Below are 27,561 nucleotides of genomic sequence, written 5' to 3' on the forward strand. Positions count from 1 at the left end.
GTATGTCTTCATTACCTGTTCATGTCTTCTGCCCAATTTTAACTGGATCATTTGTTTTTTGCGTGTTGAGTTATATGAGTTGTTTATATATTTTGGATACTAGCCCATTATCAGGTAGGCCATTTGCAAATATCCTCCCATTCCACGGGTTGCCTTTTGATTTTGTTGATTATTTCCTTCACTGTGCAGAAGCTTTTTGTTTTGATGTAAGTTCCAATAGTTTATTTCTGTTCTTGTTTCCCTTGCCTCATGAGACATATCAAGATAAATGTTGCTACAGCCAATATCAGAGACATTACTGCCTGTGCTCTCTTCTAGGATTTTGATGGTTTTCTGTGTCACATTTAGGTCTTCAATTCATTTTGAATTTAGTTTTGTGTATTGTGTAAGAAAGTAGTCCCGATTCATCCTTTTGCATGTTGCTGTCCAGTTTTCCCAGCACCATTTTTTGAAGAAAATGTCTTTTCCACATTACATATTCTTGCCTCCTATTTCAAAGATTAATTGACCATATAATTGTAGGTTTGTTTCTGGGCTTTCTATCCTATTCCATTGATCTAGGTGTCAGAACCATACTGTTTTTGTGCCAGAACCATACTGTTTCAATTACTACATCTTTGTAGTATAACATGAAATCTGGAATTGTGATACCTCCGGCTTTGCTTTTCTTTTTCAGAATTGCTTTGGCTATTCAAGGTCTTTTGTGGTTCCATAAAAATTTTAGGACTGTTTGTTCTAGCTCTGTGAAAAATGCTGGTGGTATTTTGATAGGGATTGCATTAAGTTTGTAGATTGCTTTGAGTAATATAGACATTTTAACAATATTTCTTCTTCCAATCCATGAACATGGAATATTTTTTTTTCCATTTTTCTCTGACATCTTTAGTTTGTTTCATCAATGTTTTATAGTTCACAGGTCTTTCACCTCCTTGGTTAAGTTTATTCCTAGGTATTATTTTTTTTTTAACGTTTTTATTTTTATTTTTGAGACAGAGAGAGACAGAGCATGAACCGGGGAGGGGCAGAGAGAGAGGGAGACACAGAATCTGAAACAGGCTCCAGGCTCTGAGCCATCAGCACAGAGCCCGACGCGGGGCTGGAACTCACGGACCGCGAGATCGTGACCTGAGCCGAAGTCGGACACTTAACCGACTGAGCCACCCAGGCGCCCCCCTAGGTATTATTTTTGATGCAATTGTAAATGGGATTGCTTTCTTAATTTCTTTTTCTTTTGCTTCATTATATAGTGTTTAGTAATGCAACAGACTTCTGTATATTGATTTTATATCCTGCAACCTTTCTAAATTCATTTATTGGTCCAAGTCGGTTTTTTGTTTGTGTGTTTTTTTTTTCATGGAGGCTTTGGGTTTTCTATATGGAGTATCTTGTCATCTGCAAATAGTGAAAGTTTGACTTCTTCCTTACTAATTTGGATGCATTTTATTTCTTTTTGTTGTCTGATTGCTATGGCTTGGATTTCTAGTACTGTGTTGGGTAAAAGTGGTGAGAGTGGACACATTTGTCTGGTGCCTGATCTTAGGAGAAAAGCTCTCAGTTTTTCACCATTGAGTATGATGTTAGCTATGGGCTTTTCATGCATGGACTTTATTATGTTGAGGTAGGTTCCCCTGAAACCTACTTTGTTGAGAGTTTCTATCATGAATGATGTACTTTGTCAAATGTTCTTCCTGAATCCATTAAGATGATCATGTGGTTTTTATCCTTCCCCTTGCTTTTTTTTTGTGTCAAGTTTTTACTTAAGTTATAGTTATTTAATATATGGTGTAATATTAGTTTCAAGAGTAGAATTTAGTGATTCATCACTTACATATAACACCCAGTGCTCATCACAACAGGTGCCCTTCTTAGTTCCCATAATCTGTTTAGGCCATCCACCACCCATCTTCCCTCTAGTAGCCATCAGTTTGTTCTCTACAGTTAAAAATCTGTTTTTTTGGTTTGCCTATCTTCCCACATGGCCACCCCACCATATTTTTTTCATAAATTCTACATATGAGTGATATCATATGGTATTTGTCTCTCTCTGACTTGTTTCGCTTACCATAATACTCTCTAGCTTTATCCACATTGTTGCAAATGGCAATATTTCATTCTTTTTTATGACCCAGTATATATTCCATTGTATACATAGATTGATTCTTCTTATCCATTCATCAGTTGATGGAAATTTGGGCTCTTTATAATTTAGCTATTGTTGATAGTGCTGCTATAAACATTGGAGTGCATGTATCCTTTTGAATTGGTATTTTTGTATCCTTTGACTAAATACCTAGTAGTGCAGTTGCTGGGTCATAGGGTAGTTCTATTTTTAACTTTTTGAGGAATCTTCTTGCTATTTTCTAGAGTGGCTGCACCAGTTTGCATTCTCACCAACAATGCAAGAGTGTTCCCCTTTCTCTGCATCTTTGCCAACACCTGTTGTTTTTTTAGTTGTTGATTTTAGCCATTCTGACAGGTGTGAGGTGGTATCTCATCATGGTTTTGACTTGTATTTTCTTGATGATGAGTGATGTTGACCATCTTTTCACGTGTCTGTTAGCCATCTGGATGTCTTCTTTGGAAAAATATTTATTCATGTCTTCTACCCATTTCTTAACTGGATTATTTGTTGTTATTAAGTTTGCTAAGCTCTTTATAGACTTTGGAAACTAACCCTTTATCCAATATGTCATTTGCAAATTTCTTCTCCCATTCTGTAGGCTGACTTTTAGTTTTGTTGATTATTGCCTTCACGTTGCAGAAGTTTTTTATCTTGATCAAAACCCAATAGTTCATTTTTGCTTTTGTTTCTCTTCTCTCTGGTGATGTGTCTAGTAAGAACTTGCTATGACCAAGGTCCAAGAGGTTGCTGCCTGCAGTCTCCTCTAGGATTCTGATGGTTTCCTGTGTCACATATAGACCTTTCATCCACTTTGAATGTATTTTTGTGTATGGTACAAGAAAGTGGTCCAGTTTTACTCTTCCCCTTGCTGCTGTCCAGTTTCCCCAGCACCATTTGTTGAAGAGACAGTCTTTTTGCCATTGGATATTCTTTCCTGCTTTGTTGAACATTAGTTGATCATATACTTGTGGGTCCATTTCTGTGTTTTTTTTCTTTTTTGATTTTTTAATGTTTATTTTTGAGAGAGCACGAGTGGGGAAGGAACAGAGAAAGACAGGGAGACGCAGAATTTGAAGCAGACCCTAGGTCAGCACAGAGCTGTCAGCACAGAGCCTGACACGGGACTTGAACCCACAAACTGTGAGATCATGACCTGAGCCGAAGTCAGATGCCAAACCCACTGAGCCACCCAGGCACCCCTGTGCATTTCTATTCTATTCCATTTATCTATGTGTCTGTTTTTGTGCCAGTACCATACTGTCCTGATCACTACAGCTTTGTAAAATAGCTTAAGTCCAGAATTGTGATGCCTCCAGCTTTGCTTTTCTTTTTCAAGATGGTTTGGGCTATTCAAGGTCTTTTGTGGTTCCATATAAATATTAGGATTGTTTGTTCCAGTTCTATGAAAAATGCTGGTTGTATTTGGATAGGGATTGCATTAAATGTGTAGATTGCTTTGGGAAGTATAGGAAGTTTAACAATATTTGTTCTTCAAATCCATGAGTGTGGGATATTTTTCCATTTCTTTGTGTCCTCTTCAATTTCTTTCATCAGTGGTTTATGGTTTTCAGAGTACAGATCTTTACCTCTTTGGTTAGGTTTATTCCTAGGTACCTTATGGGTTTTTGGTGCAATTGTAAATGGGATCAATTCTTTAATTTCTCTTTCCGCTGCTTCATTATTGGTATATAGAAATGCAACAGATATCCGTATGTTGAATTTGTATCCTGGGACTTTACTGAATTTGCCTATCAGTTTTAGCAATTTTTTGGTGGGATATTTCAGGTTTTCTATGTAGAGTACCATGTCATCTGCAAATAGTGAAAGTTTGACTCCTTCCTTACTGATTTGGATGCCTTTTTTGTACCTTTTGTTGTCTTTTGTTTGATTGCTGAAACGAGGACTTCCATTCCTATGTTAAATAACAATGGTGAGAGTGGACACCCCTGTTCTTGTTCTTGACCTTTGGGGGAAAACTCTAGTTTTTCCCTATTGAGGATGATATTAGTTATGGGTGTTTCGTATATGACCTTTACAATGTTGAGGTATGTTCCCTATATTCCTATTTTGTTGAGGATTTTTATCAAGAATGGATGCTGTATTTTATCAAATGCATTTTCTGCATCTATCGAGAGGATCATATGGTTCTTATCCTTTATTTTATTGCTGTGGTGAATTCCATCGATTGGTTTGTGAATATTGAACACTCTTGAAGCCCAGGAATAAATCCCACTTGATCATTGTGAATGATCCTTTTAATGTACTGTTGGATTCAACCTGCTAGTATCTTGTTGAGAATTTTTGCATCCACGTTCATCAGGGAAATGGCATGTAATTCTTGTTTATAGTGGGGTATTTGTCTGGTCTTGGAATCAAGGTAATGCTGACCTCATAGAATGACTTTGGAAGTTTTCCTTCCATTTCTATTTTTTGGAACAGTTTGAGAATAGGTATTAACTCTTTTTTAAATATTTGCTAGAATTTGGGAAGCCATCTTGACCTGGACTTTTGTTTGTTGGGGTATTTTTGATTACTGATTCAATTTCTTGCTCGTTATCAGTCTGTTCAAATTTTCTATTTCTTCCTTTTTCAATTATGGTAGTTTATACATTTCTAGGAATTTATCTGTTTCTTCCAGATGGCCAAATTTGTTGGCATATAGTTTTTCATAATATTCTCTTATAATTGTTTGTATTTCTGTGATGTTGTTTGTGATCTGTTCTCTCTCATTTGTTATTTATTTGGGTCTTTGTCTTTTCTTTTTGATACGGCTGGGTAGGGGGTTATCGATTTTATTAATTCTTTCAAAGAACCAGATCCTAGTTTCATTCTGTTCTGTTTGTTGTTGTTGTTTCTATATCATTTATTTCTGTTCTAATCTTTATTATTTCCCTTCTTCTGCTGGCTTTAGGCTACATTTTTTGTTCTTTTTCTATCTCCTTTGGGTCTAAGGTTAGGTTGTGTATTTGAGATTTTTCTTGCTTCTTGAGGTAGACCAGTATTGCTATATACATCTCTCTTATGACCACTTTTGCTACATCCCAAAAATTTTGGACTGTCGTGTTTTCATTTTCATTTGCTTCCATGTATTTTTATTTCTTCTTTAATGTCCTGGTTGACATATTCATTCTTTAGTAGGAAGTTCTTTAACCTCAATGTATTTGTGCTCTTTCCAAATTTTTTCTTGTGGTTCTTCAAGTTTAATAGCATTGTGGTCTGACAATATGCACGGTATGATCTCAATATTTTTGTACTTTTGAGTCCTGATTTGTGACCCAGTATGTGATTTATTCTGGAGAACATCCCATGTGCACTTGAAAAGAATGTGTATTCTGCTGCTTTAGGATGAAATGTTCTGAATATATTTGTTAAGTCCGTCTGGTCCAGTGTGTCATTCAAAGCCATTGTTTCCTTGTTGATTGCTTAGATGATCTGTCCATTGTTGTAATGGGATATTAAAGTACCCTAGTATTATTGTGTTATTATCAATGAATCTTTATCTTTGTTATTAATTGTTTTATATATTTGGGTATTTCCAAGTTGGAGGCATAAATATTTAGTATATTTACAATAAAGATCTCTCTATTATGATATAGTGCCATTCTTCATCTTTCATTAGAGTCTTTAGTTTAAAATCTAGTTTTTCTGTTATAAATATGGCTACTCTGGCTTTCTTTTGATGTCCATTAGCATGACCAATGGTTCTCCATACCCTCACTAACAATCTGCAGGTGTGTAGGTCTAAAATGAGTCTCTTGTAGGCAGCATATGGATGGTCTTGGTTTTTTTTTTATCCATTCTGATACCCTATGTCTTTTTATTGGAGCATTTAATCCATTACATTCATAGTGATTATTGATAGAGATGAGTTTAGTGCCATTTTATGACCTGTTAAGTCATTATTTCTGGAAATTACCTCTATTTCTTTCTAGTTTTTGATACTTTTGGTCTTTCTTTCTTGTTCAAAGTGTCCCTTTTAATATTTCTTGCAGAGATGACTTAGTGGTCATGAACTCTTTTAGTTTTTGTTTGTCTGAGAAAGTTTTTATCTCACCTTCTATTCTGAATGGAAGCCTTGCTGGGTAAAGTATGCTTAGCTGTATATTTTTCCCATTCAGCACATTGAATATATTATTCCACTACATGCTGGCCTGCCAAGTTTCTGTGGAAACTTTTCTGATCTAATTTTTTTTTCTTTTTTTTCAGCTTTATCATTTTCCATAATTTTGTCTTCTATATCACTTATTTGTTCCTCTGCTTCTTCCATCCTTATGATCTTGACATGGAGTCCATTTCACATGTCAGTTATACCATTTTTTTTTAATTTTGACTTGACTAGTTTTTAGGCCTTTTTATCTCTGCAATAAGGACTCCCTGGTGTCCTCTATGCTTTTCTGAAGCCCTGCTAGTATCCTTGTGATTGTTGCTTTAAATTCTGGATCATGCATATTACTTATATCTGTTTCGATTAGATCCCTGGCCATGACCTTTTCTTGTTCTTTGTTTTGGGATGAATTTCCCTGTCTTGGCATTTTGTCTAGGTCTCTGTCTTCTATGTATTAGGAAAGCCTGTTATGTTTCTGCTCCTGCGAGTAATGGCTTTATGAAGAGAAGGTCATACTCTGTCCAGTCCCTGGCACTTCAGAAAGTGTTCCTGGTGTATGCTTTATGCCCTCTGCTGCTGTGCTTTGACTGCTCTTTCCCTCAGGTCAGTCTTCTGCAGAGTTTCTCACTGCCTGCAGTGGGTAGTATTTGGACTTGGCCAAGAGTGGCACATTTTAATTAGGTGTGCACTTATCTGCTTGTTAAAAGATGCCAGATGCCATTTCCACTAATGCTGAAGCTTTACAGAACTCTATGGTCAGTAGACTAGGTGGGTGCATGGGACTTGTGCTGTTCTTTTGGGAGAGGGGAACACTGCTCTGGTTCTTAGGCCCGCATGCCTTAGTAAAGAAGCACCTGCAGAGTGCATGGGGTGGGGCTTGGTATAAGTGGCTCAGGCCTCCACTGTTGGTGTTGTGCTTTTCACTGAAATCATTACGTGCTGATGGGTGGGGGAGAAAAATGGTGCCAGCCCTCTCCCTCCTCCCTGAAGAGGGGAGTTCACACCTGCAGCTATCTGGGAAGCCCTCTCAAAAGAGTGAACAATCTCCCTCGTGTGTCCAAGGCATCCCTCAGATTCTTGCCTTCACCTTGTCAGTATGTGGGCCATCTGCCCACCTGGCAGAGCAGTGTTCCTGTGTTTTATCTCAGGCATGCCAGCTGGATTTCTCAACTCCAAACTTAGGGATCAGGTACAGTATGAACTCGTGCTGATCCTCTGGGGAAGGGTCTTGCCACACTGTGGCTCGTGCCGGTTTGTCCCAGGACAGTCCCATGAATGCACAGGAGCTTGAAGTTGAGAGTAAAGCACAGGAAAAAGCCTGAATCCAGGCTAGCCTCCCTCAGCAGGTGTCTCTGCCCTAGGCTTAAGGGGTAGGGGAGTACAATGGCACTGACCGGCTCTTTTGTCTCCTGAGAGGCAGATGCCATCTCTCCCAGATGTACTTCAAGAAGAGGGAACCATCTTTATCACTGTGACCCAGGGGCTCCTCATATTGTGCTGTCTGCTCCCAGGCCTCTGCCTTCTTCCTTCCACAGGTGTACTGCAGCAGTCGCCTGGGCTCAACACCATCCAGTGGGCAGACTTCAAAAACTGCAGTCTTTGAGCTCTGTCTGTTGTAACAACTCACAATAATCAGCCCATCTCGTTTTCCTAGTCAGTGGCTTTGGAGGAATATTTTCCTTATGCCCTCCCCTCTGTGTTGTGCTCTGTCCTGGTCTCTCCCTCTCTCACCCTTGCCTTTCTCTGTGATTGGGGCTCCCTCCCCTTCATAGCACCTGCAATCATTTTCTCCCCTAAATCATGTCTCCAAACCTCCTACCTTCCATGACGTGGCCTCTTCTCTCCCTCTAGTTGTGCAGTTTGTACTGTCATTCCTCAGATCGATTTCTTCTTTGTTCAGAATGATTTGATATTTATCTAGCTGTGTTCCAGGGATGAGGCCAGCATAGGATCCTCCTACTACTTCGCCATCTTAACCCCACTTTGTCCTTCCTCTTGTTAATGTGATGTATCACACTGATTGATTTGTGAATTGGTAGCTTCAATATTCTTTATCATCTACCTGGGGAAGGGACGACATGAGTGTCCAACTTCTGATTTTTTTTTTCTTTAGCAGCTTGCTGAAACCTCTTCACTGCACTCCTGGACTTTCATTGAGATACTCTCATCCATGGTGAATATGTCAAAATTGTTATTTTTATGGGGGGGTGGCAGTAGAACATTTTTCATCTTGCTGATATCACTGCGTCAGGATCTTGCACATTATATCTGAAATTCTACTATGAGAAAAGTCATTCCTTTGTATTTCCAGAAGTTTTCAGTTAAAAAAGTATTTATTGTAAAACACAAAAGGGTCTTAATTTGTCAGATTGCTTCAAAGGGGTTTAGATAGATGAACTTTACCTAGGTAAAGTTTTTGGAAATGTAAAAACACTGTAGACAGCATGAAGCCATGTTTATAAAGGTGATACCAGGCACTGCATTAGGGAATTTGGGGGTAGCGATTAGGCAGCTATAAGGTTTCATAATTCTGGATGTGAATGTGGTATGTGGAGGTGATGACATCGTACTGAAAACTCTTGACATTTTGCTAAGAGCTAGCTAGGGTTTTGTAACAAGTTCTGGACGAAAAGAAAGCATCGATGCAAGCAGAGGATGGCTGGCATTTTTGGGGTGTTTTCTGTGTGGAGGGCTCTGTGCTACTCTCCATGGTGTGCGAGTTCTATCTCAGGATCCACTTGTAGCTAAATAATACATGTTTCTTGAATTTTTAGGACAAAAACCTTCGAAACATTCCATGTAAGTGATTTCCTACATACTGTAGTTCTAGTCTTTGAAGCTATTGTCTCTCTCTGTTCAAACATGAACTGTAGTTTCTGTTTATAAAAGTATCAAACTCTTCTCAAGCTTAGATATAAAGTGAAAGATCTAACATGCAGAATTCTTAACTAGGACCAATTCTCCCGGTTTATTATTCTGGAGGGCAAATAGTTGCACATCATTGAGAAATTAATGGTGCAATGTGAATAGAAAGTTTCAAGTCATTGAAAGTCTGTTATATCATCCTCAGCATAACACAGCACCCTGAGGATTTCAAATCTAGCCTTGCTACAAATTATGCTAAATTCCAGTTACACTCTGCATAGCTCTTTGGACTGGCAGATTCAAAAGCTAAATTGACCTAAAGTCAATAATACCTTATGCTTTCTTTTCTTCTCTATACATGTATCACCTTTTTCTTCAGCTGCTATAACTTCAGCTCGGAGTTTGACTTCAGATCAGACAGTCACAGTAGTTTGATGGGCAAAGGAGTTACTTGTTCTCGTGAATGTTTCCTATGAATGTTTCCTATATCGAAGTCTTTCAACTGCCTGCTGTAAACCTGGAATGTAAAATCAATGCCTTCTTTCTCTTGTGATTATCTTTGGCTCCTTGCTCTGGGTCAAACCCAGTTATTCCACATGTTCCTTGGCATCTACTGAGAACTATGGAAATCTAACATATTAGTTAATATGAATGATCTATACGTACCAAGGTGGGTCTCCTTGTTTTGGAAGTCCCGCTTGGGAGTTCAGGATCCCTCGCCCAGGTAAGGACGATTATGAAATCTATATTTAGAGAATATTGTGTGGTTGTTAAGGCAGCCCAGGCTGCCTGTGTTCCACTATTTTCTCTGTTTCTTGCAGTTTGACTACGTGGTGCATGTAATTCAACATCTCCATGTCTTAATTTTTTTTAATTTGGGAAAGCATGTGGTTTTTGTGAAGGTTAAATAACACATGTAACACTTACAATGCATAAAAAATCACCAATGTTATTTATTATTACTTTGGCTTATAATTTTATTAGCTGTCAAGCTCTTTGCTGGGAGCTGAAAGCACAAAAATGAAAATACTTTTGAATAGGGGAGGCGAACAGATACATGGTGTGATCACTGAGGTAACTAGCCAGCTCTCAGGGGAATCAGGGAAGATTTCACTGGGGGATATAATTATAAAATTAGGCAGGGAAGATGAGTAGGAGTTATCCAGGCAGAGTGTGAAGGCATGTTATGGGGGTAACAGTGTTCTTCACAAGAGAGAACAACCACGAGACAAGAGGGCATATGGTGCGTTCAGAGAACTGAGAGAAGTTCAATATGGCTGATGATGGGTCGTCCGGACACATATAGGGGAAAGATCCCAGAAGGCCTTGGAATACATCTATCATGAAATTTAGACTTCACCGTAGAGGCAGTGTACATTTTGATGGGTTTTCAGCAGAAGAATGACTAGGTTACATTCTCATTTTAAAACGATTACTTCAGCTGTCAGATGGTAAAGGTATTGATAATAAGCAGAATTGTTAAGGGGATATTGTAGTAGCAGTGGGACAGAAGTAAGTGGAAGGAATACAGAGACACTGCGGTGGTAGAGGCAGCAGTACTTCTTGATTGATTGGTTGTGAGGGTGAGAAAAAAGGAGGACTCAAGATTTGTTGAATGGACAGTTGTGATATATTCACATTGTAGGGACTGATGACATCTCAGTTTTTAACTTGGATATTTTTTCCATACCCCAGTATAGGAAACAGAGGGCAAAGGGAGTATTCGAGAGAAATGGGTCATACGAGCTATCGACTTTGGTTGTATATACTTCTGGTGCGAAGTGCCTATAGGGCTACTAAGTGAAAATGTCATGGGAAAATGGACCTGGAATTGAAGAGAGAAGTCATGGTATAGCTTGTGTCGTAATTGGATCTCTTGGCTACTTTCGAGATCCAGTCAAAGTGGGTAGGTTTCTTACATTGCCCTGCAGTGGAGTTTATATCAGGCTATTCGTGGTCATGATGTCGTGCTGCTCTGAGATCTCTGTAGATTTTACCTCAATGATTTTCACATTCTCCCCTGAACGTAGGTCAGTCTAAATCAACTAAGTGCCTGAGGTACTACATACTTAGCAATTGTGCTAAGGTCTCCTAGACAAATATGTGATAACATTCTTGGTCTTTAACTTTTATTCTGGGTGTGGTATTTTCCGAAGTCTTTCCAAAGCCACGAACATATTTGTTTCTACTGGAGGGTTGGTAATAGTGACATCTTGCCCTTCCTTGAAAAGAGGGTTTGGTAAACAGGGATGAGTCGGACAGTTCAACATTCTGTTTGTCAGCCATTGAATACTCACATTAAAATGTTCAGGCTTCTTTGAGTCAATGTACTGCGGTGACACTGTTTTCTTTTCTTTTTTTTCTTTTCTTTTTTATTTTTTTTCATTTATATGAAATTTATTGTCAGATTGGTTTCCATACAACACCCAGTGCTCATCCCAAAAGGTGCCCTCCTCAATACCCATCACCCACCTTCCCCTCCCTCCCACCCCCCATCAGCCCTCAGTTTGTTCTCACTTTTTAACAGTCTCTTATGCTTTGGCTCTCTCCCACTCTACCCTGTTTTTTTTTTTCCTTCCCCTCCCCCATGGGTTTCTGTTAAGTTTCTCAGGATCCACAGAAGAGTGAAAACATATGGTATCTGTCTTTCTCTGTATGGCTTATTTCACTTAGCATCACACTCTCCAGTTCCATCCACGTTGCTACAAAGGGCCATATTTCATTCTTTCTCATTGCCACATAGTACTCCATTGTGTATATAAACCACAATTTCTTTATCCATTCATCAGTTGATGGACATTTAGGCTCTTTCCACAATTTGGCTATTGTTGAGAGTGCTGCTATAAACATTGGGGTACAAGTGCCCCTATGCATCAGTACTCCTGTATCCCGTGGGTAAATTCCTAGCAGTGCTATTGCTGGGTCATAGAGTAGTTCTATTTTTAATTTTTTGAGGAACCTCCACACTGTTTTCCAGAGCAGCTGCACCAGTTTGCAAGTGACACTGTTTTCTAATATCTATAAAAACCTATGTCTCTCCCCTCAAAGTAGCCAGTCAAGTGACTCAGTTGGGACACTAACTACTCGTGTCGTTAGTTATCAGAAAAGTTTCACTGCCCTTTGCTTCACCCTTCCACAGGATAGAATAATGAACACCTATATTTTGTTTTGAATATGAGCACATAGTCACCGCCTCCTACCAAGAGGAGGTTTATAATGAACAGGACAAATAAAAGCTTAAGGCAGATGACTTAGCGGTAGTGAAAGGAGTTCCATTCCCAGTGGCCCAGATAGAGCAAATCCAAACTTTTAAGGAAACTATTCTTAGATACTCTGGACCACAGTGATAGCTACAAGCCCTTTAACTATTGTAATATCTAAATGTAGATATTTATACTGTAATTTACTATGTACATGTAATATCTACATGTAATATCTATACTGTAGAGTATAGTGCAATAGGTAAGTGCCAAAGCTGTGAACCTAGACTGCACTCAAATATAAATAATATGGTAGAAAGAACTCTGGATTAAATTCTAGTCCTGGTTTGTTTGTTTGTTTGTTTATTAATAGTTTCTAAGAACCTATTAGGTTAGGAATATATATATATGTATATATTTAATTTTGTAATGTTTATTTAGTTTTGAAAGAGAGAGAGACAGAGTACAAGCAGGGGAGGGACAGAGAGAGAAGGAGGCACAGAATCCGAAGCAGGCTCCAGGCTCTGAGCTGTCAGCACAGAGCCCAAAGCAGGGCTTGAACCCATGAACCATGAGATCATGACCTAAGCCTAAGTCGAACGTTTAACCAACTGACCCACCCAGGTGCCCCAGGTTAGGGATATATATTGATGAATAAAACAAATATGGTGCCTGAGTTTATGGATTTTACATTGTGGTAGGAGAGACAGAAAAAGAATCACATAATTGTATAATTAAAATCAATAAGTTCTGTGAAGGAAATTAATACATATACGTGATAAAGTATCGTGAGGGCCTGATGTTACGATATGACATCAGGGAAGGTGTGTCTGAGGAGTGCAAGCAAGAGTGGGAAGCATATTCTAGACGGAAGGATGAGCATGTATGAAAGCCCCTCATGGGGAAGAGCCTGGCACCTTCAGTGACCTGAAAGGAGGCTTGAATAACTGGAAAGACGTGAGTGAGGAGGAGAGTGGCCAACATCAAGTTAGAGACCATGGAAGGCCCTTTAGGCCATCGGTTTTAATTTGAATTTTGTGCTAAGTGTAAAGAAAAGCCAGGAAGGGTTTCAATAGCGCAATGCGATAGAATTTTATATTTTTAAAAGACCTCACTGACTTCCGTGGGTAATGATGATCAGAGGGGGACAGAAGCCCAAAGACCATTCAGGAAGCTCTGGAAGTGGCCTCCAGGACACATGATGGTAGCCTAAACAGTGTTGGTTATAGTAGAGATAAAGATAAATGAACATGTTTGAAATATATATATATATATGTATATATATATATATATATATATATATATATATATATATTTAGAAGCAAAGAAACAAAGAAATATATATATTATATATATAAATATAAATATATTTATATATTTAGAAATTATAAATAGCAGCACTTACTGACAGATTATGCATGTGAGGTAGTAGAGAAGAAAATATTAAGGATGACTCTAAGATTTCTGGTTTGAAAGGCTGGGTAGATTTTACTGCCATTTACTGTGATTTGTAGAATTGAAATGGAAACGGTGGGTGAGGATAGCAGGTAAAATTAAAACGGAGATGCCCATGAGACATCCAAGTAGAGATGTCAAGTAAGCAAAAGGAATATAAATTCACAAATTTCAGGGATAGGACAGAGATGAAGATAGCAATAGGGGGAAAATTTGGGCTTTAGACAGCACTTGTTGCCGCAAGACTGACAGCTCCCAGAGAAAGAGTACAGATAGAGAGATGCCAGAACTAAGCACTGCGACACTTCCAACATCCAGTGGTCATGGAGAGGACGAGAGACCACCAAAGGAAACCAAAAGCAGCCTATCTCCAAAATCTCCTCAATCTGCCTTTGTTTCTTTTGATCCCTGCCACTGTCTTAATTCTGGCCACCGCAAAAGCTCCACTGAATCAAAAAGGTGAGATTTTTCAAGATGTGACAATTATTTTGGAGCTTCCTTCTCTTATATCTTACTTCTGTAGTTTATGTGTCTTTGGAAACTAAGATAGGAAGTGAAAAACCAATTAAAGTGCTCTTCATTAGCTCACTCTCTAGATGATGTTCTTCTGTTGCCAAGTGAAAGAGTGTCTTCACAAAGGTCTTGAAATTTTTGAGGTAAATAGTAGCTGTTTGGTGAGTCCTACCCAAGGTGTAACTCTGCATGTAGGATGTGGGATTAAACAAACCCATTTAAGTGTATATGCTCCTTCTGGCGATGACACCACAGTGAGACTTGGAGATTACAGAAAACTCCCCATTTGGACACATTTATCAGGCTGAGAAAAATCCAAATTGAAGTGACAAAGAAGAACTACAGTCAACACTCCCATCATTCTTATTTTACGGCCTCTGCAATTTCTCTAGAAGTTAAAAAATCAGAAGGGTAGGGCTGAGTGCTTTTTGTTATTCTTGAGTTTAGTTTTCTTAAAATGGATTAGGGTGGCAGGAGATTAACATTCCAATCCAATCACTAGTGTATGGATTTCCATTCACCTAAATGCCCAAGAATATTAACAGAGATTTGTTGTACAGGTTGGGGATTATCTCTAGAATTAGCCCATCACTTGACATGTGTCATTAAAAACTGACCTTTTGTTCTCAACATGGGGGTTTAAAGTAGGTCTGAAAATGGTGTTCTTTTAACTTCTGCTGTATTATTTAATTTGTTTATGTTGGAAGAATATTTTCTTTAATATTGTGGTTTCAAGAGATGAATACATTGCAAAGAACGGAATTTTAGTAATTAACAAGGTAAGTATTTGGTAATAGCCAAGCAAGTATTGGGACACCACCTCTCACCCCGTCCACCCCAACATACAAAACTCAATTATCCACTTTAGAGAACAACTGCACACATTACCAGTAAACAAAGTTGGGGGGGGGATCTATATCTGTATCTCTATAGATATAGATAGATAGATGATAGATAGATAGATAGATAGATAGATCCACATACACTTGAAAAGCTGAGACTCAGCTTTACATTTGTGAGTCTTTAACCAAAATTCCCTAAATTTTCTGTGGTAGTATGTATGAATGTTTGGGATAGAATGTTCTAAAACATGTAAACCCTCTCTGGTGGCAGAATTTCCCTGGTGTCTGTCACATCTTAGAAATACAAATAAAAATAAGAGAGACTTGTAGACCTATTTATTTATGTCTCTATGTCTTAAGTACAGATCAACCTTCAGGCAATGGCTACAATGAGAACCGTTAATATCAAGATTCTTTCTTTATTTTTAGATGCAGGAAAAGCATTGAAATCATTTGTGTATTCCTAGCACCTAGCATGGTGCAGGTGCATCAAAGGTGCTCAATCCATGACTGAATGAAGGAATGATACTAATTGTTATGGTTGGATTTTATTTGTTTGAAACCATGAGCACATGAAAGACCTTGCTAAACAAATCCTGCTGGCATTCTCCAACCCTACCCTCTCCAGAGCATCCATTTTGCACAGATTTTGTTTTTTCATATTGTGAAACAAATTACTTCAATACTTTTAAATATAGATTGATCTCCAAGATCATGTTTGTTGCAGAAGATCTGGATTTGAATTACAGTCACAAGATATATTTGGTCATTGATACTATCCAATTTAAATTTTACTGGAATTTTGACTGGCAATTTTTCCTTCCCCTATCCTTTTACTTTCCCTCCGAAAATGAGGAATTCATCAGAAGGGAGCCAGTTCTCTGTTTGCCTGAAGGAGCTTGATCATAGTGGGGCCACTGCTCCCTGCTATTGCTGCAGCCTTAGCTTTATTTTATAGCAACTTCTGTATCTTCCATAAAACCCCAAATGCTAGTGTGAGAGTCATAGTGATTTCTGTGCTAGACAGAAGAAATTTTTCCAGTCAACCATAGAGGACCCAGCTGCTAAGAACTCACAATTCTTTTGCACCCTGGAATTTAGCCTTCCTCTCTCAGGTTTACAGCACCCTCTGTTGGGAAATGTCTGCCAAATCTAGAAACTGTGCAAAACCATTAACATTTCTCAACCAAATCTGAAACTGTATCACAAAATGTTACTGTTTTCTCTTTCTCTCTCTCTCTCTCTCTCTTTCTCTCTCTCTTTCCTTCTTTCCTTCTTCTTTTCTTCTTTCCTTCTTTGTCTTTCTTTCTATTTTTAATATAGAATTAGTTCCCTGAATTTTCAAGACCTATGCCTCTTGTGTGGCTCAAGATTCTGGAAACCTTCTTTCTTTTATATAAGGTTCTTAATTTGGAAGGTTCAGGGACCTGATAAATATGCTACTATAATCCCCTTCCCATTTTCTTCCATGGGACCTGAGGCACTCTTGCAAATGAAGCTCTTGGTGACTTACATGTATATCCAAGAGTCCTTGAAATATCTACCAATAGCAAAGCTTATCATAATTCTTGCTGCCAACCGAAAATATAAAACTTCCCTCCCCAACAATTTACACAGTCCATGCTTAATTCACTCTTCATTAGTACAAAAACATTTTGTAAGAAATGCATCAATCATATTGAAAGCTTCAAAATAAACACAATGTACAAAAGTAATAAAATGTTTGTCTCTAAGCTAACCTGGGGCAAAGCTCACAGCTCATTTCTGTTCCTAAGGTGTAGCAGGGCAATTGCCTGGTTTCTGAATAAGGCGTATGAGAGGCTTTGGGGCCACTTGGCCAAAATGATGGAAAATGTAAGTTGTACGGCTTTTAATGACAAAGGTAGACATAATATTCAATTGTACAATTTCTTATTAAATAAAAACTGCATATACAAATATCAGGTAAATATTCTCAAAGGTTTCATTTCAATTTACAATCTCTAATATTTATATAAATTACCTCAAAAACACTAAGTCACATTCTGCCACATCTTAAAGAGGAAATCCATGTTGAGAAGTAGGGTTGGTCAGATCACATTGTAGCCTAATTTCTGAGACACTGGGCAAAAAAAAAAAAAAAAAAAAGGCCCACTACGTATCCATTAATGTGCTACCTCTACTGTCCTTTGAAATAGAAAATGCAGCTCATTTTCACTATTTACTTGGATTTACTATTCATCTTTCACTATTTACTTGGATTTCATTGATCATGTTTTGTTAATTTCACTATACTGAGTGGTTTTAGATTAAATTATCTTTATGCCCCCTCACATTCTATGTGTCGTATATGTCCTCTCTCTGTTCATAAAGTAGAATATGATGCGGTCAGCACCAAGTTCATAAAACACCAATTGCAGTATGCAGGGTAATTTTTTCCCCTAAAGCAAAATTTAATTTGTCTTAAGAGGCCCCATTCTCTTATATGATTGAAACCGAACTCAAGGAATATAAGCTTTACTCAATTAAATTATGTTTTCACCTCATACCTTGTATTCTCCCCCCTACTACGTCAAAGTTCTAAGTGTTCACGTAATGCCATGCCATTGATTGGAATGGAGTGCTTGGTTTTGGTTCTTGGCAAACGTTCCTTCTGGCATCTGCTGAAATCTATATAATATCCAGTTAATAATATGACAGGCACGGTCCTCCCATGCTCTCCACTCATGGGAAACAGGAAATATAGAGCATCAGTCCTCTCTTCTCTCGGATCCCTAAACCTATCTGTATTTTCTTTTCCCCCTATCCCACCTGAGGGATACAACTTGGGGAAGGGAATTCTCAGAATCAGTTCTCATAGGCTCTACCCAAGGTTTCATCATCTTGTTTTTCCTTCTTATATTTTTGGTTTTCTTCCAGTTCAGAGGATCTTTTATTTCCTTTGGTGCTGAAGAATTTGCTTGTAGATTGTTATGTATTCTTCCAAATGAATTTTTTATGACTTTGGCTTCTGATTCTCAGTGCCCGGGCTTTTGGAAGTCAAAAATAGTTTTCTCTCTAACCAGTTTCTCTGTCACTAGTTTCAAAATAGACTTTCTATTGATTTTTTTCCTCTTCATTTCTTCCATAACCTTTATGTCCCGAGGCAGTGAATGTCAAGTCTCATTTGAAATGGGGAAAGCTTCAAGGTAACAGGACATTATAGAAAATTAGAGAACATTGGGTAAAACTTCTAAATTTCATACCGTAACAATAAAATTTCCCAATAATTCTGTAATCAGCATTTGAGGATGTGCCCTGGGATTGCCAGCTGGAGTATATAAAAACCAAAACAAAACATTTCCTTTAAGTCTCAACAACGGTGGCAACTATATGCATTCTCTTAAACCATTTGCTGTCAACAACACTGCTCTTCTCCTTTGTGCATTTAAAAGGAAGAGATCCACTCCAAAGAGAGTGCAGCCAAATGTGGTGAAAATCTGCCCCTCTACCCAAGTCAACAGATTACTTCTAGTGTATGAATGAACAGAAAAATAGAATGACTGATTTTCACAGTTATCTTAGAAATGCAAACCTTTGATCACAGGAAGTCTTTTTCTAACCACCAGTCAGAACAACTAAATTTCTCTTCTGGTTCACATGTGTTGGTTAAGGTATAGGGGATCTAAAAATCTTACCCAGATGTGTAGGCTTCCACCTGAAGTTTATGGCTTACTGCCTTCTTTTATTTTGTCTCGTGTCCTTAAATATCTTTTTAAATTGAAGTTGCCTCTACCTGTCACAGGTACTAAGTTAAACATGCCTTGGCGTGATAGCATACTAGGATGTCACCAATGCCAAAAGAAGTCTCTTTGGTAACAAATACCACAACAATCCATTTCCCGCTTAATTGAATGCTGCCTCTCGGGGCGCCTGGGTGGCTCAGCCGGTTAAGCGTCCGACTTCGGCTCAGGTCACCATCTCGCGGTCCGCGGGTTCGAGCCCCGCGTCGGGCTCTGGGCTGATGGCTCAGAGCCTGGAGCCTGCTTCCGATTCTGTGTTTCCCTCTCTCTCTGCCCCTCCCCCGTTCATGCTGTGTCTCTCTCTGTGTGAAAAATAAATAAACATTAAAAAAAAAATTAAAAAAAAAAAAGAATGCTGCCTCTCTTGTAGCCCTGTTTTTTCCTTATGGTGACATCTCAACTCCCACAAATTCCTACCCTCTTATTCTGGGCCTCTCTTGACTATTTTCACTGCTGCTCCTTATGCTGATAGAAAAATCCATCATTACCTACATCTCAATAGGCATCCTATATTTTTACTATTCCTTTAGCATCAACAACCATCATCAAGTCTCCTATGCCGTACAGAGGAGAATTTCCAGAATTCCCTTTCCATTTATTTCTTGGTTAAATGTTGTCAATAAAAGCTACACAAGATTGGAAAGCAGAAGAGAAGGAGAGGTCATTACTCTCTGGAAGCAGCTGCTGACAGACAAGTGGGCAGACATGAGGTCCGAAGAAACTTGCAGAAGAACTTCCTAAGAATCATCTAGATCCAGGGGCGCCTGGGTGGCTCAGTTGGTTGGGCATCCAACTTTGGCTCAGTCATGATCTCGTGGTCCATGAGTTCGAGCCCCGCATCGGGCTCTGTGCTAACAGCTCAGAGCCTGGAGCCTGCTTCAGATTCTATGTCTCCCTCACTCTCTGCCCCTTCCCCACTTGCACTCTGTCTCAAAAATAAACATAAATTTAAAAAATTAAAAAAAAAAAAAAAGAATCACCTGGATCCATGCTCCATACCTAGATAGTTGGTGAGAGTATTTGAGATATTCCTGGCTTCACAGCAGTTCTAGGGTGCATCCTTGAGAACCACTAGTTTCACTGCTACAGACTAAAATACTTGGGAAACCTTCTAAATGTTCTTGCGATTTTCTGTGGTTTGGGGTGAACTCGGAAGACCCACCTGCTTTCCTATTGACGACTGAGATAATTGGTCATGACTTCCTGACTTCTGCTCCTGCTTTTCTTTCTAAAAGGTTAATAACTTCTGATCTAACTCTGATTGAATACACTACTCTTTGCCTCTTTTGACTTTATGAGTTTAGTGAAACCCTTAACAAGGTTTTAAATTTCCAATCTCTTCCTATTTGAGACAAAGAGAAGCATCTCTCAAGGTATTTGGTTTGAACTCGTCCCAATGGAGGTTGCATCTCTGTCCTTTTGTAGTAAATTTCTTCATTTTATGAGAGATCGAAGTGTCACAGCATTTACTTCCTCTACATTGAGGTAGTTTAACATCCACAGGACCTCATATTTCCCAATTTCTGGAACATTTAGTACTTACCTCCCCATGTCCTTTTTTATGGGCAGATCCTCAATTAGAGACTAGATTCGTGGTCTCCAGGTTATTAATTTGCTGTTCTTATTTTCATCAAATAGAAATTGTAGAGAGGAAACTTTGAGTTGCAGTTTGGCTAGCAAAACAAATGGTTGTAGATATACATGTCTAAGGAATCTTTCTTTACAAAAGGTAAATTCTGTATGTTTGTTCATCTATGTCCATCTCCCGAGACTGTATTCTATCTATTTAAAATGACTATTTTGGAGACTTAATGAATCCTAAAATCTTTTTATGGTCCTCAATACATAATTGACCAATCAAAACATTGCTGAAATGTCCACTTGCATTCTGATCCTATTAATTACTTATAGTTCAAAACTATACCTGAGTTTTGATCAAAACTATACCTGAGTGAGACTTGGCTAAAATATTGGCAAATGTTCAGTTATAAAAGTTCACTTTTGAAGATATTACCAGTCTTTTTTTTTAATGTTTATTTATTTTTGAGACAGAGACAGAGCATGAACGGGGGAGGGGCAGAGAGAGAGGGAGACACAGAATTGGAAGCAGGCTCCAGGCTCTGAGCCATCAGCCCAGAGCCCGACGCCGGGTTCGAACTCACGGACCGCGAGATCGTGACCTGAGCTGAAGTCAGACAGTTAACCGACTGAGCCACCCAGGTGCCCCTAGATATTACCAGTCTTAAAGAGCTATCTTTAACATTTAGAAGGCTACTTTGTATAAGCATTATGGTACTCTGATGGATTGTGTAAACAAATGGAAAAGTTAATGGGGTCTCTACCCTGTAATATGAAATGATACTCCTAAGCCATCACAGCTCAGTTCTCTTGTATATATACAGAGAAAACCTTGCATCGTTGAAACACTACACAAATGATTATCAAAAATATGGAAATAGAAATTATATTTGGGGTTTGTTTGCTGCACCAGACTGACTCTAGCTGTCAGGACCAATAAAACACCTGCTGAGTCATTTCAAATAGGCACATAATGCATTTGTTGTGACCGTTGGGACATCAGTGGCACAGACAATAATCAGCCACTTCACTGAAAGCATCACCAAGTGACATAGTTCTATGAATCATTAAGATAGAACCAAAGTGAACCAATTCATAATATGTGATTTTGTTGAGGCATGCAGGGAATTCAGAATTCCAAATCGTTTCTCATTTGACCTATAATCACCTTAGAAGTAATCCTCCAACTCTGAACTAATATTGGAGCATGAACTTCCGAAGAAAAGTTGAAGGGTAAAGAATGTATGACAGAAGAACATGCAAAATAAGTATTTTCCTTAGATGTTCGTTCTTTCTCCTTTTAAAAACGTCCTTTCCATCCCCATTCACTATTCTTAAGTTCTCTTAGCTCCCTCTGTGATAACAAATAGTCTGATAGTCTCATTCATCTTCAACAATCATTGACTTCCTATTCAAAGAGAACGCTGAGCTAAAGCGAACTATTGGAAAATAATGGTTAAATCTAATGAAATGTTACTGGAACGATTCAAAGTTTAGTAAGGGAACTAAGTTTCAAAAGGGAAAATGTTTGGTACCAGGTCATATTCCCGACATTTTTCAAATCACAGCGTATCTTACTTACATGTAAAACTAATTTTATTTGATTACTTTTGTTTTTGTTTATTTGTTTATATTCACTACTGAGATAGGCTTTCCTTACTAACGTAAGTGAGCACAGGTGAGTGTCCAAATGTCCAACATTTATATACCACATGTTGGTGAATCTAAACTAATTTCCCTTTTTTTCTATTTCAAACCCCATCATATATGAGCCATTTAATGAACGACATGTTGTTTTTTTTTTATCACAAACCCAATACAAATAGGAAAGCACTGGTTCCCATGAAAATTCCAAAATAATTATCAAATGAGGGACGAAATGTCAAAGGGATTCATTAGTTCATAGTGAAGTTTTACACTAAGACCACTGAAAATCCACAAATTTTTACATAAGCACTTTCAAGGAAACTCCAATATACTACTTGTCTGTGTTTGTTCTTAATGAGGGAAATAGTGATCCATGTTTTTTAAATCCAGCAGCACCTAATATGGTTAGAAAGTGGTATATATCCTGTTATTTCCTTTTTTAATTTTCTAATTTTTTTAATGTTTTTATTTTTGAAGGCGAGAGAGAGAAACAGAGCATGAGCGGGGGAGGAGCAGACAGAGAGGGAGATACAGAATCCGAAACAGGCTCCAGGCTCCAAGCTGTCAGTACAGAGCCGGACGCGGGGCTCGAACTCACGAACTGTGAGATCATGACCTGAGCCAAAGTCGGACGCTTAACCGACTGAGCCACCCAGGCACCCTCCTTTTTTAACTTTCTAATGATCTCACTGCCCCCACTACCCTTAAGGAGATACCAACTGTGTTTCAGAACCTGTAAACAGCCTGATTAGAGAGACAGGATCCATGAAAGCTAATCATAGATTAAGGTGATTCAAACTACAAAACAGCTACGGGAAACAAACCATTTGGCCAAGATGAATTTGGCAGAATGGAAAAGTGACGCAACTATCTTCTGCTAAGCCTATCCCTATGTAAGAAAAAATCAAAATTAGAAACCCTCCACCCCAAAAAGGAGGGGGGGGATAATTCTTTAGAAGAACATTAAAAAAAAATTTTTTTTTCTAAGTCACACACAGGTTGTAGATTTCCCAAGAGGAAACCTGGTCACTCAGCTTTTTTCATTCAGAGTTATGTGACGTTAGGTAGAACCGTGCAACTATAAGCCAAGCTAATAACTACTACGGTGTGCTGAATGACAAGAGTCTGCTTGCTCTAAATCAAAGCTGCCAACTTGAGACTAAAGAAAAGGTTTGAAGGTCGACACAATTCAGTGATTACACTGAGGAGAATGACGCTATTGACATGGAAACCATTGGAGGGAGCCCAAACCATCTTGGAAATGCTATCTCTTTGTTCTATCGCTCATTTGTTTGCTTATCAAAAAGCTCTTTAATGTGTTCAGTGGTTTTAATTCAGAAAAACAAATGTTTTAAATGTGAGGTGTCTAAAAATATTTCGTTGCTAATATTCTATGAGCAAAATAGTATGGGAAATTGACAGCAGAGTGGCAGTTAAGTCAAAAGTTCAGAAATGCCCTTCATGGAAATTTTGTTCTTTTTAGCCCTAGATTTCTTGACATATTCTGGCTTGGCGATGTAAGTGCGTCTCATATAGAATGTGAGATGGTTACGGTGACTTGCGTGCACCAATAAAATATTTCTTAATGCCCTTTGATTATATTTTGAACATTTAATATCACTGGCTTCTTTTCTTCTGTTCCCAAACAGAACGAACAGACCTCAAACAGGGAAATTGAGCTAGATAGCTTCCAGTGCACAACCTGTTTTTGCTTATTAGAAATTTAAATTAGCTTGACATTCATTGAATAGTCCCAACAACTTGGTGCTAGGTGCTAAACAAAGCCAAGTTTCGATGGTGACCCGCAGTAAGTCCTCAGTAAATGTTTTGAAATGAGCAAATCTATTAAAAGGTACACAATTAAAACATCTTTTCACAAATTCTAAATCTACCCTTCTGGATCCATGGTCTTGCCAAGCTCTCTTTTGGTTTATTTCTTCGCTCAGATTTATAAACAGACATATGAAAACCCAGAACAGCTTTCTTCTCCTTCTTCAGGAAGTTACCTATCAGAAATGTCAAGAATTTTTGTTCGATTTATACGTTATGCCAAAATAATAAAAGCCTAGGCTCAGAATTGCTTCCTAAACTTCAGTTGCACATGACATTTCTTCCCTTCTGAGATAAGAAAGATCAATGTTGGTATTGATTTACTTAATACTAAGACCTGAAAACCTAACATAATTGTAAAATAGCCTCTCCATCATTTCAACAAAGCGTAGAAAAACAGCTTCAAACACACAGTTCATGAACACATTTAGGAACTCTAGAAAAGAAGCAAATACTTGCAAAGGTATTTTTTTTTTTTGGAAGTACAGTTTTGTGACTCTGTGGAAAAAATAGATAAACTACATTTCAAACATATGTACTTTTAAAACGATTATACTTCCTAGCTGTGCTAAGCTATCTGGTTGCAAGCTGTGGATCCTGGCTTATTTTACAATAGAACCAAAACATATTAATGAGGGCAAGGGATTCTACTTCTAGGATTTCTCTCCCGTAAGGATTTCAACTGCTTTCGGGGGTTCACTATATTAATCCTGACACCATCCATCCAAGTTTGGCAGGAGATAAGAATATCATTCTTGTTCTATAAACAAGAGAAATTGATCTGCCAGAAGATTAAGTGATATGCTTGCAATCAGATAATGAGTCAGAAATGGATTGAGGCAAAGAAACCCGGCGTGACAGAATAAAACTAAGGATGGGAAGCAAAAAGGAAAGTAGACTCCTTGGCAGGCTAGTAAACCCATTGTTTTCAGCTGGTGTTCTAAATGTCTAACCAAAGCGTGGAAAGAAAAAAGTGATGCAGAAGCAGAGGAAAGGAGCATGATTTTAAGATGATGAATTTACAAAACTAAGAACAGCGATTTTCAGCCACAACAAACATAAAGACAAGATAGACCTTGGGCAACACTAAATTCCAAATGCAGATTCCTATTGCTTTGTCTTTGATGTCCTTGAACGTTACTGAATGTTCTACAGGGATCTACAATTCCACCATTATTTACACAAAATGCTCTTATAAATGAACCAAGGCACTTCAGACTCAATAGGCCCCAAAGTGCATGTTTCCCTGCGCCTTTTCTTGCAATCCTTACCCTACTTGATGACTTCACCATTGTCCCAGTCACCTTAGGTAGACATGCAGAACTCAAAGCAGTTAGTAATTAGACAAAATAGCTTAAAAAGTCATTTAGTCTTCTCTCTCTCTCTATGAGAATTTCTTAAGAATTTCTTAATTAATAAGAATTTTTTTTCCGAAAACTAGTTTTAAGTTCATACCAAACTTGTGGGGAAGGTACAGAGCTCCCCCATTACCTCCTTCTCCCTCATGCATGTAACCTCCCCCGTTACCAATATCCCCCACCAGAGTAGCGTGTTTGTTACAATTGATGAATCTACATTGATACATCATCATCACCTCAAAGCCATAGTATACATTGAGGTTCACTCTTACCGTTATATGTTTTATGGGTTTGGACAAATGTATAATGACATGTATCCGTAATTATGTTATCAACCAGAAGGTTTTCACTGTCCCGCAAATCCTCTGTGCTCTGTTTATTCATCAGTACCCGCCCCCCATCGCTGGCAACCACTGATCTTTTTACTGTCTAGAATTTTGTCTTTTCCAGAATGTCACCTAATTGGAATCATACAGAACGTAGCCTTTTCAGATGGGCTTCTTTCACTTAGTAATATTCATTTAAAGCTTCCCCATGTCTTTTCATGGCTTGGTAGCTTGTTTCTTTTTAAGCTGAATAATATTGTTTGGACATACCACAGTTTATTTATCAATTCACCTATTGAAAGACATCTTGGTTGCTTCTACGTTTTGTCGACGATGAATAAAGATGCTATAAACATCTGTGTGCAGGTTGTTGTATGGACACAGATATTTCAACTCCTTTGGGTAAATACCAAGGAGTGTGATTGCTCGGTGATATGGTAAGAATATGTTTACTTTTAGAAAAAGCTGCCAAACCGTCTTTCAAAGTGGCTGTACTATTTGGCATTCTCATCAGCAATGACTGAGAGTTCCGGTTGCTCCACATCCTTACCAGCATTTGGTCATGTCAGTGTTTTGGATTTTGGCCATTCTCATAGTGGTATCTTATTTTAATTTGCATTTTCCTGATGGCATATGATATGGAGCATCTTTTCATATAATTATTTGTCGTTTGTATATCTTCTTTGGTGAGGTGTCTACTAAGGTCTTTTGTCACTTTTATTTTATTTTACTTTTATTGTCTTTTTAGAGAGAGCGTATGCGAGCTGAAGATGGACAGAGGGAGACAGAGAGAGAATCTTAAGCAGGCTCCACACTCAGTGCAGAGCCAGAATTGGAGCTTGAACCCATGACCCTGGGATCATGACCTGAGCCAGAATCAAGAGTCAGATGCTCAACTGACTGCGCCTCCCAGGTACCCAGTTTGGTCCACTTTTAAATCAGGTTGTTTGTTTTCTTATTGTTGAGTTTTATGAGTTCTTTGTATATTTGGGATAATAGTTCTTTATCAGATGTGTCTTTTACAAATATTTTCCCTCCAACGATGGCCTATCTCCTCATTCTCTTGACATTGTCTTTCACAGAGCAAAAATTATTTCTTCTGTGGATTCTGCCTTGGTGTTGTGTCCAAAAAGTTAGCATTTTACCCAAGGTTGTCTGTCTAGGTTTTCTCCTTTGTTGTCTTTGAGGAGTTTTAGAAGTTTATGTTTTACATTTAGGTTCATGATCCATTTTGAATTAATTTTTGTGAAGGGTATAAGGTCTCTGTCTAGATTCATTTCTCCTTCCTTCCTTCCTTCCTTCCTTCCTTCCTTCCTTCCTTTCTTTCTTTTTGCATGTGGTTGTCCAGTCACTTCAGCACCATTTGTTGAAAAGACTATCTTTGCTTCATTGTATTGCCTTAGCTTCTTTGTCAAAAATCAGTTGACTATATTTATGTGGGTCTATTTTGGGGTCTCTGTTCTCTCATTGTCCTACTGTGTATTCTTTTGCTGATACCAGGTTGTCTTGATTACTGTGGCTTTATAGTAAATTATGAATTTGGGTAGTGTCAGTTCTTCAACTTTGTTCTTCTTCAATATTGTCTTGGCTATTCTGGGCCTTTTGCCTCTCTGTAGAAGCTTTAAAATCAATTTACAAGATAACTTGCTGGAATTTTGAGGGATTTCACTGAATCTGTAAATCAGGTTAGGAAGAACTGACTTCTTGATATTATTGAGTCTTCTAATATGCAAACATAGAATAGTTCTCCATTTATTACTTATTTTTTTTAATTTCATCAGAATTTTGGCGTTTTCCTCATATAGAACTTGTGCATATTTTGTTAGATTTCATTTTTTGGGGTGCTAACGTAAATGTGCTTTAGTCTGAAATTTCTTCAAGTATGCTCTGCAAAACATGAAGGCAGTAAAATAATCCTGAAAGTGTTTCATGGTTCAAATAAGTTTGTGAAACGCTGCA

General features: G+C 38.2%; 1 pseudogene; it reads right to left on the minus strand.

The window, feature by feature from the left end:
* Positions 1-27,561, minus strand: part of LOC102964792 — an 89,969-nt pseudogene that overhangs the window by 47,687 nt on the left and 14,721 nt on the right.

The sequence above is a fragment of the Panthera tigris genome, chromosome X, assembly GCF_018350195.1.
Source record: "Panthera tigris isolate Pti1 chromosome X, P.tigris_Pti1_mat1.1, whole genome shotgun sequence".
Taxonomy (NCBI): Eukaryota; Metazoa; Chordata; class Mammalia; order Carnivora; family Felidae; genus Panthera; species Panthera tigris.